The 14,282-nt window shown below is 48.6% G+C and overlaps 1 long non-coding RNA gene across 1 annotated transcript; it reads right to left on the bottom strand.

Annotated features, from left to right (window-relative positions):
• Positions 1-10,067: 10,067 nt before the first annotated feature.
• On the bottom strand, positions 10,068-11,830 carry LOC135179632 (uncharacterized). The gene is made up of 4 exons (XR_010304061.1): positions 11,797-11,830; positions 11,525-11,680; positions 10,343-10,406; positions 10,068-10,223 (listed from the first exon to the last, which is right to left on the bottom strand). It is a non-coding gene; the product is annotated as an uncharacterized LOC135179632 (long non-coding RNA).
• Between the last annotated feature and the right edge of the window lie 2,452 nt (positions 11,831-14,282).

Genomic DNA, 14,282 nt, shown 5'->3' with positions numbered 1-14,282 from the left:
TTCTGTAGCTGGAAGGAGGTCAGGGAACAGCTCAGGTCTGTGCACTGAAGCAGACCAAGTGAGTGGTGGAACACTGGAACAGGTTGCCCAGAAAGGTAGTTGAAGCTCCATTCTTGGAGATACTCAAGGCCAGGCTCTGAACAACCTGACCTAGATGAGGAGATCCCTACTCATTGCAGGGGTGTTGAACCTTTGGAGCTCCCTTCCAACCCAAACCATTCTGTGATTAGAACATACCTAGGGGTACTGATAGACAGTAAACTGAAGATGAGGCAGCAGTGTGCCCAGGTGGCCAAGAGAGCCAATGGCTGAGGGAGCTGGGGGTGTGCAGCCTGGAGAAGAGGAGGCTCAGGGGTGATCTTATTACTGTCTACAACTACCTGAAGGGGCATTGTAGGCAGGTGGGGGGTGGCCTCTTCTCCCAGGTAACCAGCAATAGAACAAGGGGACACAGTCTCAAGTTGTGCCAGGGTAGGTCTAGGCTGGCTGTTAGGAAGAAGTTCTTCAGAGAGAGTGATTGGCATTGGAATGGGCTGCCCAGGGAGGTGGTGGAGGCACCGTCCCTGGGGGTCTTCAAGCTGTGCCAGGGGAGGTCTAGGCTGGATGTTAGGAGGAAGTTGTCGGCAGAGAGAGTGCAGGCTAAATACCCCCAGCTCCCTCAGCCTCTCCTCATAGGGTTTGTGTTCCAGGCCTTTCACCAGCTTTGTTGCCCTTCTCTGGACATGTTCCAGCACCTCAACATGTCACAGAATGGTTCAGGTTGGAAGGGACCTTACAGATTGCAACCTCCCTCCCATGGGCCAGGATACCCTCTACTAGACCAGATTGCTCAATGCCTGATCTCATCTCGCCTTGAGCAACTCCAGGGAGGGGGCAAGCCTAGCCACAATAGCTATACAGTAAATAGCTCATATATTTATAATCAATTTTCAAACATTCTTGTCTATAAAGAACAAAAAAATCTAAGTGACAATTAACCCCAAAGGAAATCACCCAATCATAGAATGGTCTGGGTTGGAAGGGACCCCCAAAGGTCATTTAGTCCAACGCCCTCTGCAGTCAGCAGGGACACTCTGAGCCAGCAGTGTGCATTTGCAGCCCAGAAAGCCAACCAGATCCTGGGCTGCATCAGAAGTGTGAACAGCAGGTGGGGGGAGGTGATTCTTCCCCTCTACTCTGCTGAGACCCCACCTGGAATACTGCATCCAATTCTGGAGCCCCTATCCCCTATTCCAAGAGGGATATGGAGATGTTGGAGTGTGTCCAGAGCAGGGCCAGGAGGATGCTCAGAGAGCTGGAGCAGCTCTGCTGTGAGCACAGACTGAAAGAGTTGGGGCTGTTCAGGCTGGAGAAGAGGAGGCTCCCAGGTGACCTTCTTGTGGCCTTCCAGGATCTGAAGGGGGCTACAAAAAAAGCTGGGGAGGTACTTTTTAGTCTGTCAGGGAGTGACAAGACTAGGGGGAATGGAGCAAAGCTGGAGATGAGTAGGTTCAGGCTGGACATGAGGAGGAAGTTGTTCAGTGCCATGGGCTAAGATGCCCCAGGCATCAGAAGACACAGGGAGACACTTGATGTAAGCAAATTCCATTTATTGCACCCCAAGCATGGGTTTATAAACTTCTCATCAGAAGGCTACAAATTGTATTAAACTGTAATTGGTTACATGTACTTGCATTGGAAATTACATACTAATTAGTGTAGACACACATCATATACTCTCAACAACATGTACATTGTGTCTGAGCAACCCAACTCAGCAGAGATAGGTGAAACCCACAGGCTCCAGCCTTACATTGATTTATATTTGCTACATCATTCACTAAGATCATTCCAACCTTCTATTTTATCTCAACTCAGTGCTTCTGAGCTCATGCACTCTCACCTGGCCATGGCTTATGTTCCAGTATTTCAAGTTCCAATAGCTGTACCATTCCAACAGCTCAGCATGAGAGTGGTGAGAGGCTGGAATGGGTTGCCCAGGGAGGTGGTTGAGGCCCCATGGCTGGAGGTGTTTAAGGCCAGGCTGGATGAGGTTGTGGCCAGCCTGCTCTAGGGTAGGGTGTCCCTGCTCATGGCAGGGGGGGGTGGAACTGGATGATCCTTTTGGTTCAGATCACACCTTGAGTACTGTGTCCAGTTCTGGGCTCCTCAATTCAGAGGAGATGTTGAGGTACTGGAAGGTGTCCAGAGAAGGGCAGCAAGGCTGGTGAAGGGCCTGGAACACAAAGCCTATGAGGAGAGGCTGAGGGAGGTGGAGGTGTGCAGCCTGCAGCAGAGGAGGCTCAGGGCAGAGCTCATTGCTGTCTGCAACTACCTGAAGGGAGGCTGTAGCCAGGTGGGGTTGGGCTCTTCTGCCAGGCAACCAGCAACAGAACAAGGGGACACAGTCTCAAGCTGTACCAAGGCAGGTCTAGGCTGGATGTGAGGAGGAAGTTGTTGGCAGAGAGAGTGATTGGCATTGGAATGGGCTGCCCAGGGAGGTGGTGGAGTCACTGTGCCTGGAGGTGTTGAAGCAAAGCCTGACTGGGGCACTTAGTGCCATGGTCTGGTTGACTGGCCAGGGCTGGGTGCTAGGTTGGACTAGATGATCTTGGAGGTCTCTTCCAACCTGGTTGATTCTATGATTCATCCCTGACTGACTATGATCTTCATCTAGACCATCTTACCCAGAGCCCTGTAGAGCCTCACCTTGAATACTTCCAGGGCAGGAGCCTCAACCACCAAATTTTGGCTTTGATTCCCTTTAGATGCTTTAGAACTTGATACAGCTTTAAATCCACTAAACACACAGTGTGTGAGGTTTCACCCTTGCCCCAGCTCAAATCAGTCACTTACCAGCACCATATTGCTTTTTTTGAGACCTAAAATCATCTTAAAACCTATTTCACTGCTATTTAACTGAAAGGAGGTGCTGCAGAGCTAACATGGAAGTGAAACACATGTCACAACAGAAGGTGCAGACAGGATGAATATGCATATGCTGCTTAAATATGTGCTGCCTAGGTGTTGGTAGATGAAATGCATCAAGAAGCAAATCTGACTTTCCAGATTGTAGGAGAGAGCACTCCTATAAAAAATCCACCCAAATATACCATCAGGTCTTTAGTGAGCATAAAAAGAAAGCCACTTTGACTTCCTGCACTTCTGAATAATAGGCTTATGCCCCAAAGCAGGAGACTTCAAGTCTTAAATCATCCTTAGCATGCATGGGCATGGTGGAGGGCAAAGACATCTCCTCTCTGAGGCACAGGGGAAAGTGCTCTTGCCATTAGGATCATAGAATCAACCAGATTGGAAGAGAACTTCAAGTTCATCCAGTTCAACTTAGCACCCAGTTCTATCCAGTGAGCCAGACCATGGCACTAAGTGCCCCAGCCAGGCTTGGCTTCAACACCTCCAGGCACAGTGACTCCACCACCTCCCTGGACAGCCCATTCCAGTGCCAATCACTCTCTCTGCCAACAGCTTCCTCCTAACATCCAGACTGAATCTCCCCTGGCACAACTTGAGACTGTGTCCCCTTGTTCTGTTGCTGCTTGCCTGGCAGAAGAGACCAACCCCACCTGGCTGCAGCCTCCCTTCAGGTAGTTGTAGACAGCAATGAGGTCTGCTCTGAGCTTCCTTTTCTCCAGGCTAAACAACAGGATGTTAACCCTGGACATGAGAAATCTATATTGAATTAATTTATCAATCACTACCTTACTGCAAAGCTTCTGATAAGTCACTAAGCACCAGTCTTACTGCTTTCTTGAAACCAGAGCAAGAACATCAGCCTTCTGTCTTCAAGAGCTCAAATAAGTGTGTTTTTAAAGTTGCATGAGACCTTTGCAGTGAGTATTTCCTACAGTGACTTCAGACAGATCTGCTGAATAACTGCAGGAGAACAATGAATAGTAGAACAGTTGAGGTTGGAAGGGACCTCAAAGATCAATCAATTCCAACCCCCTGTTGTTAGCAGGGACACCTCCCACTAGAACAGGTCACTCAAGGTCTCATCTAACCTTGAGCCTCAGTTCATGATGAGGATCAAGGCTTCATCTAGCCTTGAATATCTCCAGGGAAGGAGCAGCCACAACATCCCTGGGCAACCTGTGCCAGGGTCTCACCACCCTCACTGCAAAGAACTACATAACATCTTGTTTAAGTCTCCCCTATGATGGCTTGCAACCTGTAACTCCTCATCTTGTCATTACAAGACCTTGTCAGTAGTCCCTCTCCAGCCTTCCTGTAGGTCCTCTTCAGATATTGGAAGGTCACTATAAGGTCTCCTTGAATCCTTCTCTCCTCCAGGCTGCAGAGCCCCAACTCTTGTAGCCTGTCCTCAGAACTGCTGCAGCGCTCTGAGCATCTTCAGGACCTCCTCCGGACAGGCTCCAACAGTTCCTTCTTGTGTTGGGGGCTCCAGAACTGCACACAGCATTCTAGGCATGAATAATCACAGGACATTAGGGGTTGGAAGGGACCTCCCCTGCAGGACCATACAATCTAGCACAGATCACAGAGGAATGTATCCAGACAGATCTTGATAGTCTCCAGAGAAGGAGACTCCACAACCTCCCTGGGCAGCCTGTGCCAGGGCTCTGGGACCCTTACAGGAAAGAAGTTCCCCCTTGTGTCGAGGCAGAACCTCTCTTGTTGCAACTTACACCCATTGCTGCTTGTCCTATCCCAGGCAGCAGTGATCAGAGCCTGTCCCCCCCCTCCTGGCAGCCCTCAGATACTTATAAACATTTATCCAATCCCCTCTCAGTCTTCCCTTCTCCAGAGTAAGCAGCCCCAGGTGCCTCAGCCTCTCCTCATCAGCCATGCCCTCCAGTCCCCTCATCATCCTCATAGCCCTCCTCTGGACCCTCTCCAGCAGATCCCTGTCCCTCTGCAACTGGGGAGCCCAAAACTGAACACAGTATTCAAGATGAGGTCTCAGCAGGGCAGAGCAGAGGGGGAGGAGAACCTCCCTTGCTCTGCTGGACACAATAACCAGAGGTCACATGAAAAACTCTGCCACATACCCAAAGTCATGCCTGAAATGTACCTTTCACACAGATAACATAACGTAGTTCTTCAGGCAGCCAAGCCATGTCGAGTCCAAACAGTGCAAGGCAGAACTAAGTGGTCAGAAATAATTTACTTTCATCTCCTTTACTTTCAGCAAGTCCTAGAAGTGTTTGGAAAAGAACTCTAAGACAACATTGAGTCCAACCATGAGCTCAACACCACCGTGGCTGTTAAACCATGTCCTGAACTTCCACATCCACACATTGTTTTGAACACCTCCAGGGATGCTAAATCCATCACCTCCCTGGGCAGAATATTCAAATGCCTGAATTCCAAAGTCTGATGCAACAAAGGCAGACCACTTTTTACAAGCCAACCATGGGGGCTTTTTTTCCCCTCTCTCTGGTTCAAGACCAGATTCATACTTCCCATTAAATTCTCTCTTAAACATTAACAATATCTCTTAAACACTCTCCACACTCCTTTACTCAGCAGAAGTATTTTCTGACTGCACTGATCTCCAGTGCCAACTCGTTTGGGATTGACTTTGTTCCCAATTATATCAGTTCAGAGGTGGAAAAGATTAGTCTAGAAAGATAAGGTTCAGGGAAGAAATCTGCAAAATAAGTGAACTGTTTAAATAAAAAGAATTATTTTCTTCTTTCTTTCTATCTATCTGCTGTAGCTAAAATGAGTTGAAATATTAGCTTATAATACATCTAAGTTAGGGAGGGACCTGGGCACAGAGAGTGGTGGTGGATGGTGCCACATCCAGTTGGCAGCTGTCATTAATGGTGTCCCCCAAGGATCAGTGCTGGGCACAGTCCTGTTCAATATCTTTTTTGGTGATCTGAACCAGGAGATCGAGTCCAGGAACCTTGCCAGGCTGGATGGGTGGGCAGAGGCCAATGGGATGAGATTTAACAAAGCCAAGTGCAGGGTTCTACACTTTGGCCACAACAACCCCAAGCAGCACTACAGGCTGGGGCCAGAGTGGCAGAGAGCAGCCAGGCAGAGAGGGATCTGGGGGTGCTGCTAGGTAGGAGCTCAAGATGAGGCAGCAGTGCCCAGGTGGCCAAGAGAGCCAATGGCATCCTGGGCTGGCTCAGGAGCAGTGTGGGCAGCAGGACAAGGGAGGTTCTTCTGCCCGTGTGCTCAGCACAGCTCAGGCCACCCCTTGAGTGCTGTGTCCAGTTCTGGGTTCCTCAATTGAAGAGAGATGTTGAGGTGCTGGAAGGTGTCCAGAGAAGGGCAGCAAGGCTGGGGAGGGGCTACAACCTCCATTCAGATAGTCATAGAGAGCAATAAGGTCTGCACTGAGCCTCCTCTGCTGAGCATGCCTGGCCTTCAAGTCAAGCTTGCTGTCATCTACCCTTTGAGAAGGACTTTAAGCTGCCTGAGGTGCTGGTGAGTGGCTGCTTGCAGTGCCAACATGGTGGCAGCCAGCAGAAAGCAGTGTGATGAACAAGCACAGCCCAAATGGCAGCAGAGCTTTCCCAAAATGCTATGGAGCAGGACTGTTGTCATCACTTATTCACTTTCACAGCTCCTCTCCAGGCACATGAATGTGATAGGAAGAGGTCCTGCTACAGCAGAGCATGCAGACCCAAAACACATTAATCAAGCCTCTAGAAAGCACCCAAGCATCTTGTCACCTTTGTGCTTCATTGCCCCAAGCTGCTTGTTACTGTCACCTCTAGAATCCCATTAAAACCAGACCTCTTTAGTGCTTGGGCCAGGTCTCTTTAGAGCTACAGGCAGCACCCAGCCCCCTTTTGAAGGCTGTATAAATATCCCTCTCAGAGCCCTTATGAAAAGTGAATAAATTGAACAGATTGTCCTCTGCAGAACCAAAGGGGACTAAAAGCAGCATAAATTTGGAGCAAATCACGACTCCTGAGCTGAAAATAAGCAACATTCAGCACAGTCACATTTTAAACAGCAAGGACCACTTGCACAGCAAAGGTTACAAACCTCTGTTTGTATTCCTGCAAAGCTTCACATTGACTTGTAAAGTCAGCTGAGAAAAAGACATTGTTTTGTCATTGTCACTGCAGGGGTGGCACCTATTTGTCTGCTGCTTCACTCAGCTCTTTTTGTACTGAGGAGCAAAGGTCTCCCTTGCTTTCTACTGTTCCTCCTGCACAAAGTGATTGAGGTGCAGACCTGCTAAATGACAACAGCTCTAAAAGAGATCCAAAACTCAAATCCCACAGGACTTTTCACCAGATAAAGCAGGTCCTTGCCTTGCCCCAATGCTCTCACCAAATCATATAGTCTTTCAGGTTGGAGAAGGTCTTTAGGATGATTGACTCCAACCCATCTCATAGAATACAATCATAGAATTAACCAGGTTGGAAGAGACCTCCAAGATCATCCAGGCCAATCTAGCACCCAGCCCTGGCCAATCAACCAGACCATGGCACTAAGTGCCTCAGCCAGGCTTGGCTTCAACACCTCCAGGCACAGTGACTCCATCACCTCCCTGGGCAGCCCATTCCAATGCCAATCACTCTCTCTGACAACAACTTCCTAACAACATCCAGCCTAGACCTGCCTTGGCACAGCTTGAGACTGTGTCCCCTTCTTCTGTTGCTGGGTGCCTGGCAGAAGAGCCCAACCCCACCTGGCTACAGCCTCCCTGCAGGGAGTTGTAGACACCAATGAGCCTGTGATGGTTTGGGTGCTCCCCACACCCCCACACTTTAGAGGTCACCCAGACTAGTCTCAGCCAGCTCTGGGAATATAAATGATGGTATTTATTTACAGCTAGCACAATATCCAAGCAGATATTTACAATATATACAGAAATAGACAAGGTAAAAAGTAACACAAAAACACAACTCCCCTCCCAGAAACCTGAGTCCCCAGGAGGGGCTCTCAACCACCTCTGCACCTTCCCCCTGCCCCTCTCAACCTTACCCCAGTCCTGAAGAAGAATAGAGGTTCAGCCAAGAGGTTAAGAAGCAAAGGTGAGTGGCAGGTGAGGTTAGGGAGATGCAGCTCAGTCAGCAGCCCAGCCAGAAAGTGAGACAAAATGGTGAGAGTGTTATCTAATGTTTTCATTTCTTCTTCAGCAAGACTGTGAGGGGAGTAGACATCACCACTGTTTTCCTTTCACAGCCTATGATCTACTTTCTCTCACCAAAGCATTCTACCCTGCTTCAAACTAGCACAGAGCTCTGCCCTGAGCCTCCTCTGCTGCAGGCTGCACACCCCCAGCTCCCTCAGCCTCTCCTCACAGGGCTGTGTTCCAGGCCCCTCACCAGCTTTGTTGCCCTTCTCTGGACACCTTCCAGCACCTCAGCATCTCTCTTGAATTGAGGAGGCCACTGGTGTGCTAGTTTGAAGCGAGCTAGAATGTTTGGTGAGGAGGATTAGATCACAGGCTGTGAAACAATGATGTCTACTTCACTCATAGGCTTGCTGAGCTGTGTAATAACAAGAGAAAAAACAGCCTGAGCTCTGAGCTGCATTTCTCTCTAACCTCACCCTCTATGTCCAAATAATCCACTTTGCTTCCTAACGCCCTGGCCAACCTCCATTCTTCCTTGGGGCACAAGGCAACATCTGGGGTAAGGTAGAGGGGGTGGGAGAAGGTGGTTGGGAGCCCCTCCTGGGGACTCAGGTGTCTGGGAGGGCTGCTGTGTTTCTGTGTTACCTTTCACCTTGTCTATGTCAGTCTATAACTGTATATCCTGTAACTATCTGCTTGTACATTGAGCTAAGCTGTAAATCTAAGCTTCATTCAACTTCCAGAGCTGCTGAGTCTAGTCTGGGTGATTCCCAAAGTGTGTGGGGGTGGGACAACTATTTTTAGGAACTCCTCTTTATCTTACCAAAGTAATTTGGTGGAAGAGGAGGCTTTCTGACTGTGTTTTCCTCTGTAGGCACAAACAGCATCACAGAGCACAACCTGCTCTGTATAATTAGTGGTTCACCAGAGACCTTCCTAAGCCAGCCAACCACCTGAGGAGAAAATGCTGCTGACTGCTAAGGCATGAAATCCCAGAAAGCCAGAAGAAAAAAGAACATTTCCTTGTTTATAATGTTTTCTCACTAGAGCAAGCTCAGTTCTATTCTGAAACAGCTGAAAAGGCACTAAATCAAGCCTGAAAACTGAAGGGAGTGCATCTGGAGGGGTCAGGAGGAGGAAAGAGGCCAGTCAGAGTTTTATGAACAGCTGCCACCTCTTAAATATCAGTATATGATCTACTTAAGCTTCAGTGTTCTAGAGGTCTGCAACTACCTGAGAGGAGGCTGTAGCCAGGTGGGGACTGATGTCTTCTCCCAGGCAAGCAGCAACAGAACAAGGGGACACAGTCTCAAGTTGCACCAGGGGAGGTCTAGGCTGGCTGTTAGGAGGAAGTTGTTGGCAGAGAGAGTGATTGGCATTGGAATGGGCTGCCAGGGAGGTGGAGGAGTCACTGACTCTGGAGGTGTTGATGAAAAGCCTGGTTGAAGCACTTAGTGCCATGGTCTGGGTGCTAGGTGTGGCTGGATGATCTTGGAGGTCTCTTCCAACCTGCCTGATTCTATGATTTTAGTGATATTTATCACCTTAAGGCATCAAGAGTTGGGGAACAAAATCTCTTTTGAAGAGCCAGACCTGGCTCAAAGACATGGCACTTGGTGCCATGGTCTAGCCTTGAGCTCTGTGGTAAAGGGTTGGACTTTATGATCTATGAGGTCTCTTCCAACCTTGGTGATACTGGCACCACTGGACTTGGCTTACAAAGGAGTTCCATGACATTTCAAGGCTCCTGAAATGGAGCAGACTTCAGAATGGCAACAACACTGCTTCTAGTGTCTAAGTTTTGCTCAACTGATTTTCCACTGTGCTCTTCTCCAACTGAAAAGCTAATAATGCTGCCCACCACCAAGTGGAGGAAATATCTGACTTCCATTACCTGCTTGGAGGTGCTCAGGGTTGAGAGTGAATATTGCATAACCAAATTTAGGCATCAGCTTGGCAGTGTGAGGACAAAGAGTACATCAGGTACCAAGAGAATCTCCGTTCTTGGAGGTCACCCAAACACAACTGGATAAAGCCCCAAGTTATCACCTGTAAATTTGAAGTTCACTCTGTTTTGAAGAGGTTTGTCTTGGTGCCATGGTCTGGTTGATGGGTTGGACTGGCTGATCTTGGAGGTCTCTTCCAGCCTGGTTCATTCTATGACTGCAGAACTCAGAGGTCCCTCACACCAAAACTCATGCAATAATTCAGCCTGAAGTTCACAGAAGCACAGAATTAACCAGGGTGGGAAGTTCATTCACATCAGGAAGGAAACAAAGTGAGCTACCATTTAACAGCTCTATCTGAGCTGCCCCACCTCTTAGTTCTTACCTCATTAACCTTCAGGTGGAAGAGCTGATTGATTTGTTTACAGGAGAGGAAAGATCTCTGTAAGCTGTGTGGTGAGAAAAGAGCTTCAGTAGTTGTATCTTATATAAAACTCAAGTGATCTTCAACAGCAAAACACATGAGACTAGCAGGTTTTCTCCACCTTGGGAGAGTGTCAGCCTGCTGACCCATCCAGGGACCTGACAGTGAGTCACACTGCCTCAGTGGGCATCAGTCACTCAAAGTGGTATTGATTGACTTCCCTGACGATGCATAATGCATTAGGAAGAGGATCATTAACATGCATTGCTCCTGCAGAGCACATCAGTTACTGCAGTGAGAGCTCAGGTAACCTTAGATTTTGCTGGTTTGGAGCCTGAGGGTAGTTTAAGCTAATAGTTGCTCCTTCCCACTCACAACAAGGTTAAGGACATGGCCACAAGCATTTACTGTGGTCCAGATGAAGAGAGGTGATCCATTACAGAGAGGCAATTTGAATGCTTATGGCCATAAAACCATGAAGAGAGGTTGGAAGGAAACAGCAGTTCTGAACTTTTCTTTGCAGCACAAACTCACTTTGGCTTGACAAAAATGAAGTTAGATAACTTTGGGATGTCTATACAGACTTAACTCTATCTTGCACTCATTTCAGGCAGAGAGCTGAAATAGCACTCCCATGTTGCTCCATTTTGCCAAGGCAGAGTAAGTTTCTTTACTGAAGAAGCTGCTAACAAAAGGAGTCAACTCACTGCTGCAGCCCAGACCACAGTATCACAGCATCATCAGGGTTGGAAGAGACCTCACAGATCATCAAGTCCAACCCTTTACCACAGAGCTCAAGGCTAGACCATGGCACCAAGTGCCACGTCCAGTCCTGCCTTGAACAGCTCCAGGGACGGCGACTCCACCACCTCCCCGGGCAGCCCATTCCAGTGTCCAATGACTCTCTCAGGGAAGAACTTTCTCCTCACTTCTAACCTGAAGAACCTCTGGCTGCCAGCAGCTTAATCAAATCAAATCCTGGACCACACCACAGCCATCCAGAGCTGTGAACTAGCTTCTCTCAGACAGGATTTCACCTCCTGCTAAACAAACCTGATTTCAAAGTAGCCACTGCACAAGACAGAGCTTTTACCTCTCTGATGTAAGACAGTGTCCATGAGATTTGAGAGTTATTCCACTTACCTTGTTAGGAGACCTCAGACATTCCCTCCATGCTCATCCAAGGCTTCTCAAAACATTTCACAGCATTAGTCCTGGCAGATTCACAGTTGCACAAGGGAGCAGGAAGATGCAGTTGAACAGAGGAGCTGAGCATGAGTAAGGAGGTGCAGCCAACACCTGTGAGTGATGTTGCAATGATCATTGAGCCTACTCCTAGCTAACCAGGAGGCCACCAGGCCCCCCAGCCTTTAGATCCCACTCCCATTCACCCAGTGCACACCACAGGGACTCACCTCTGGTGACAGGAGGAGGATCCTCTGCCCAAGTGGGCAAGCTTAGGGCTGCTGCCTTTCCTGGGGCCGATTAAATAGGGGAGCAGGCAGGGAGGGCAAAGTGGCCACACCTGGGGTGGGAGGAGACTCCAACAGCAGCCACCTGAACCACTCTGCAAAGAGGGATTTTCATAACTGCTTACAGCTGCAGGCTACATGGTTAGGACAACATCCATCACACCACTTCTGTCCTTAAGGTCATGCTCTTCATGCAAGAGGAAATCAAATATTATCATTGGATCATAGAGCAGTTTAGGTTGGAAGGGACCTCAAGGATCAGCCAGTTCCAACCTTCTGCCACAGGCAGGGACACCTCCCACTAGAATAGGTTGCTCAAAGCCTCATCCAACCTGGCCTTGAACACTTCCAGGGAGGTTGTGGAGCACAGAATCACCCAATGTGATCAAAGATTAGGCACTACATGTGATGCTGTAACCTAGAGCTGCTCAAAACTGGTAGGCGCATGCAATACATGTGATGCTGTCACCTAGAGCTGCTCAAAACTGGTAGGCTCATGCAATACATGTGATAGTGTCACCTAGAGCTGCTCAAAACTGGTAGGCTCATGCACTACATGTGATGCTGTAACCTAGAGATGCTCAAAACTGGTAGGCTCATGCAATACATGTGATAGTGTCACCTAGAGCTGGTCAAAACTGGTAGGCTTATGCACTACATGTGATGCTGTCACCTGGAGCTGCTCAAAACTGGTAGACTCATGCACTACATGTGATGCTGTCACCTAGAGCTGGTCAAAACTGGTAGACTCATGCACTACATGTGATGCTGTCACCTAGAGCTGCTCAAAACTGGTAGACTCATGCACTACATGTGATGCTGTCACCTAGAGCTGGTCAAAACTGGTAGACTCATGCACTACATGTGATGCTGTCACCTAGAGCTGCTCAAAACTGGTAGGCTCATGTACTACATGTGATAGTGTCACCTAGAGCTGCTCAAAACTGGTAGACTCATGCACTACATGAGATTGTGTCACCTAGAGCTGCTCAAAACTGGTAGGCTCATGCAATACATGTGATGCTGTCACCTGGAGCTGCTCAAAACTGGTAGGCTCATGCACTACATGTGATAGTGTCACCTAGAGCTGCTCAAAACTGGTAGATTCATGCACTACATGTGATGCTGTCACCTAGAGCTGCTCAAAATTAATACTCATGCAATTACCAACATGCTACAGAGAAGTCTTACATTGCCTGTTCATCCCAAAGTGGTTGAGGAAGAAAGACTGGAGATATGACTCCTCGAGTAAGGAATGTCTTAAATGTGTGAAATGAACCAACTTTTGTTCCTCTTGGAGCATTCAAGGCTGCACAACATTAATTTTGCAAGGGTTTTGAGTGTTGAAGGAGTGGAGAAAGAATGATAATGAAGAAGGAGGGCTGTTTAGTTTGAAAAAGAGGAGGTTGAGGGGAGATCTTGTTGCTGTCTGCAGCTACCTGAAGGGACATTGTGGAGAGGCTGCTGCTGGTCTCTTCTCACAGGTAATTGGAGACAGAATATGGAGGAAAGGCCTCATGCTGAGTCTGGGGAGGTTTAGATTGGACATTAGGAATAAGTTTCTCATGGAGAGAGTGGTCAGGGACTGGAATTATCTGCCCAGGGAGGTGGTGGAGTCACCCACCCTGGATGTGTTCAAGAGTCATTTGGATGTGGTGCTTAGAGATATGGCTTAGGGTGAACCTTGCAGCTGGAATAAGCTGCCCAAGGAGGTGGTGGAGTCCCCCACCCTGGATGTGTTTAAGGGTGGTTTGGATGTGGTGCTTAGGGATATGGTTTAAGGTGAATCTTTTAGAGTAGGGGTCTAGGTTAGACTTGGTGATCCTGAGGGGCTTTGCCAACCTGCATGTTTCTGTGACTCTGTGCCATTTGCAGGTGAGCAGCACCTGCCATCTTCAGGGAATTAGGTCAGTTTTGGTGCAGATTTAGTGAAACAGCAGTATTTGGGGTTCTGCCATTTTGCTGCAAATCCCCCTGTTTTGCAAGTGCCTCCCTGTCTCACAGCTATTTTCCCTCTTTCCAAACCTCAGATTCACTCAATACAGACTTCAAAGCAAAGAGAGGAAATGATGACAACAACACACCAACTATGAAGGAGGCAGGGATTCTTCATTCAATCATGCTTTCCTTCATGTTAATTGAGATGGACTCTGATCCATCTCAGAAACTGGGGGTGCTGGTGGGTGAAAGGCTGACAAGAGCCAGCACTGAGCACTCACAGCCCAGAGCCAGTCCTGTCCTGAGCTGATCCCCAGCAGTGCGGGCAGCAGAAGCAGGGAGGGGATTCTGCTCCTCTGATGAGCTCTGCTGAGACCTCACCTGGAGCACTGGGGCCATCTCTGGAGTGCTCAGCACAGACAGGGAACTGTTGGAGTGGGACCAGAGGAGGCTACAGCAATGCTGGCAGGGTTGGAAGCACTCTGCTGTGC

The sequence above is a fragment of the Pogoniulus pusillus genome, chromosome 11 (assembly GCF_015220805.1).
Source record: "Pogoniulus pusillus isolate bPogPus1 chromosome 11, bPogPus1.pri, whole genome shotgun sequence".
Taxonomy (NCBI): Eukaryota; Metazoa; Chordata; class Aves; order Piciformes; family Lybiidae; genus Pogoniulus; species Pogoniulus pusillus.
The sequence above is the reverse complement of the archived record's forward strand: the minus strand, read 5'-3'. Positions and strand labels throughout refer to the sequence as shown.